The 4,352-nt window shown below is 32.2% G+C and overlaps 1 long non-coding RNA gene across 1 annotated transcript; it reads left to right on the top strand.

Moving 5' to 3' along the window:
- Positions 1–1,582: 1,582 nt before the first annotated feature.
- Positions 1,583–2,328, top strand: LOC149578379 (uncharacterized). The gene is made up of 3 exons (XR_016356234.1): positions 1,583–1,740; positions 1,849–1,911; positions 2,037–2,328. It is a non-coding gene; the product is annotated as an uncharacterized LOC149578379 (long non-coding RNA).
- Positions 2,329–4,352: the final 2,024 nt, after the last annotated feature.

Raw genomic sequence — 4,352 nt, 5'->3', positions numbered from 1 at the left:
GCATGGATCTTGACACAACATAGATACATATTTTGGGTTCAATATTAAAGTTTGAAACCTTACAAAAAACACATACACAAACATTAGAGAGACCTTGTAGAAAATGATGGGAAAAAGATAGTAATTAAATCATCCAAAATGAAAATTCAATTGTAAAAATAGAAACCATTACCTATTTTTTTAATCAATCTCTTCCTTGTTATATACTTCCCCAAGCTTGCAAAATTCTTGGACAAAAACAATTAACTAAACATATCAAAAGCTATCTCTACAACATCTTGTTCCAAAGCTTTCAAACATTATCCATGGAACCTCTCTTGTAGTAAAGATTAATAACAGTATTGTATGTGGAGTGATCCAATTGAAAATTGATGTCTACTTCTTCATTTAAGAGGTAATATTCTTCTCACCATTTCCCTTTATCATGTAGCTTATAGCTGATTACAGTTAATTATCCTGCACCCATGTCATAATCATGTGGATCAAATTATCTATTCAAACTATGTTGTAATTTTCATCGTCTTCAATCTATTTAATACTTTCAGGCATAAGGATCTTTCTGATCAAATAATTGGTATAATGATGTTTTCCTCCAAAAGATAGATATTATTGGCTACAGTACAATATTATGAAGTGAGTAGTTAATAAACTATCATCTCTTCATCCCTTACTGATAGTTTCTCTTGTTGGACTATTAATTATGTAGGGGATTATTTAGCATTAACATGAGTACGGTTTGATGGGGCAAAGATGGTTGCAACTGGTCTTACAAATTTAAAGGTCCAAATCAAAGCCAAGGAAATATATTTTTAAGCATATTCCTCTCTCAGATGTCAAGTTAGACACATGTAAAGATAGTCCATCTCCATGTATGTATACATTTCCAAAATTAAAAATTACCCCAGATGGTTCCATATCTTACCATGTTGTAGTTGAAAGGCTCTCCAAATAGTTAGGATACACATTTTTAAATCCAACACAAAAGGTGTTCATATATGCATTTAAAATGGAATATTTCTTAAGAATGGATCAAACAAATGTACTTTATGTAGATTTGGAATAGAAGACTTATTGTTGCAGATAGGGGAGAGGACCCCATAGTTGTGCACCCTAACTTCAAATCACTCAAAATCCATCTTAACGATAAAGAAAAATGCTAAATTTTTAATGACATCTTCTTCACCTAGTTAACAACTTATAACTAAAGTTTGGACTCGTCATTATCAAAATTAATATCAATTCTATACCCTGTCGTAGTATAAATTGTTCAAATTCTCATATTTCTAGTGTCCTACCTATCGTAGTCAATTACCACCCCCCATCTTTAGTTTATCACGTCCCGATAACTGAACATTATATTACGTTAAAATTTTAATGTATGTGATTTATATGAACACATGTATTAATTACACAAAATAATATTTATATTTAATTTTTAATATTTTATATTAAATTGCAAAGTGTCTATGTTAAATTTTTAAGTATCTATTTATTAAACAAATTGCCTTGTATCATCAATATAAAAAAATCTAATAAGAAATCATAAAAACCTCATTGAACGCATTTTGCCCTAACCCTAATTATATTTTCCAAATGATATGCAAACATTTGTCTTTCCCTTCTTAACATCGCTTTGCTGCCTTGCTTCTCGCCGGCACTCGTTTGCCACTAGTCTAATGGAACCCATCTCGAAGGCATCATTTAAGTCTTCAAGACTGCAAACAAAATCGACGCCTCTAGGTAGTATTCAAAGCCATTTCATTTTTAAGAAAACCCTTGCCGACATAAAGCGAGGGTGGGTTTCAATTTTTTTAAAAACCCTTACCAGATCCTTTGCAACATCGACAGATTTTCTATCAGGGCTGATGCGATTCAACTAGGAGCGGCATGAAATAGAGGATCATCATCTCGGCATGGCAAGGATAGTATTGATTTTTCTTTGTGGTTTAATTTTTTTTTTTTGTAAAAACTAGTCATGGCTGCCACCCTATATAGTCTACCACTCCCTCCCTCTCATATGAATTCATCTTTTACAGATGTTTCTCAGAAAAAATGCGACAATAATTGGAAGGTTGCCGAGCCATTTTTCAAGGCCTAAAATGTGAGGATGGTCAATTGAAGGTGTAGGGCTTGAGCTCAAAGAATGTTTCTTTTTCTGTTCCAATGGATCCCATCGGATATCGATTCACAGTACCCTAATATTTCACTCAAGGTCTAAGAGAAAAGCCCCATGTCGGTGCTTCACTTTCAATCTTAGACAGAGCATAGGTTTGTCATCATTGTAAACCTACATGGAATGGACGCTATCAATGAAGTGTGTTTAAGGAATTTATTTGTGTTCATAGTTACCGATTGGATTGTGTGCAATACTTTTCCAAAATTAGGTTCTCATTCTAGAATATACTGTATTCATTGTTGCAGAGCAAATTAGATTGTGTGAGGTTTTTCTGCACAATCAGAATATATTTGGATTTTCATATATTTTCTTCTGCCACTAAAATTTGAGCTTGCCCTTTAAAATTATGCCAAAACTCTCATTTCCAAATCGAATTTAATTTCTACAGTGTCATTGTTTGTGTTCTCTCTTATGCCACTGAAATTTGAGTATTCCCATTTAAGATTGTGCCAAAATAACTCTTTCTCAAATCAAATTCAGTTTCTACAATTTCTTCATTTGTGTTCTGAAATTTGAGATTGCCCATCGAGGATTGTGCCAAATCTCTCTTTCCCGAATCAAATTCAGTTTCTATAATGGCTTCATTTAAGGTCTCTCTTATGCCACTGAGTATTCTGATAGAACAGTTTTTTATTTTTTTCACTTTCGTCGTGAATGTTTTGTGTATAATTTTTTTTTTAAAGTTCCACAAAGAGAAAGATCTAGGGACTCCTTATCATATGGCTTTTGTATTACTAATTTTTATTGCAAATTTTTTTTGCAAATTTTTTTAAGTGTAAAATGTAAATTGACATATTTTCACTGATATTTTATGCACATACAGGTTAGCAAAGAGGGTTTCTGTTACTTGTAAAATGTGTTTATTAACACAAGTATTATGAAAATTTTGAGATTTTTCGAGCGGGTAAGACCTTACTGGGAAATGACTATTCTATTTTTTTTTCTTGTTTTTGGTATTCGTAGTTTTGCTACAATGGATTTTGTTTGGTACATTCTTTTTTGAGTCATGTCTTTTAGTCTAAAGTATAAGCTTTTTGTTGATTGCTTTAATTAAATTTATAGAAATTTGTACTCTTTAGATTTATTTTGGTTTTCTAATTATTTGAAGAGTCTTCTAATAAACACAATGAAACGAATGGATAGTAGTATTATCATGCACATGGATTAATTCATGAAAAGTTTTCCATTTCAGCCATGACAAGATATAAATATATAGAGTTGTAGCCAATCTCTATACATTTCTATTTTAGTCATTACAAGATACAAAAATATAGGGTTGTAGTAAATCTCTATTGATTGATATATTGAAAAACAACACAAGCATTAATTAGTTGGATAATAACCACATAAAAAGAAATTATATATTACATAATAGAAAAATGACCAGTCTATAGAGGTATTGTTTTTCTATCCAAAACAATTATGTTTTTAATGCATCATCATTGGCTCACTAACAAAATAATTAGTTCGTCATTCTTCATTGTAGCATCACTAGTTCACCATGAAGCTAGAGAAAGATTCTGGCCCCTCCTCAATACTATCAGTTGTATGATTTTCTAGCTCCTCCTCAGCACTATCCATTGTAGGTTTCTCTGGAACAGTTGAATCAACTTGTGGGATGATGGGAGTCATATGCCCAAACATATTTTCATCCAACAATCTATCAATTTGAAATTGTTTGATTGATTAGAGAATGAGGGGGGCTTTGGCTACTAGTTGCTTGATTGTTGTGAAGGGAAACATAGTGGGGATAAAATGTTGTACATATCCCCCAAATTTGTCGAAGGAGTACTACGTTGGCTTGCTCTGTTTGCATTTGATTCTTAAAATAGTGCCATAACCAAGTTGTTGAATATCTACAATATTGTATATAGGGGAACAGTTTGAATATGTCAATTACAATCTGATGGTGTTCATGAGAAGTAATTAATGAGGAACTCCCCTCCCCAATATTTGCAAGTCCCTTGCTAGCTTGATCTTTTCCTAGCTTGCCTTTAAAGCAATCCAACTTTTCTTTCTTTTTCAACTCCTTCCATTGTTGCACTTTTTCCTCTTGTTTCCTTTTTCATAAATTGTCTTTCAATTTTCTGCTCATCTGTCCTTTTCCTCAACTCAATTTGACGAGTCTTCTTTTCCTCTATTTGTTTCTTTTTCCTTTCTTTCAACTCTTTAAGTT

Source organism: Cupressus sempervirens, chromosome 1, assembly GCF_028749045.1.
Source record: "Cupressus sempervirens isolate cs-2001-9-10 chromosome 1, ASM2874904v1, whole genome shotgun sequence".
NCBI lineage: Eukaryota > Viridiplantae > Streptophyta > Pinopsida > Cupressales > Cupressaceae > Cupressus > Cupressus sempervirens.
The sequence above is the reverse complement of the archived record's forward strand: the minus strand, read 5'-3'. Positions and strand labels throughout refer to the sequence as shown.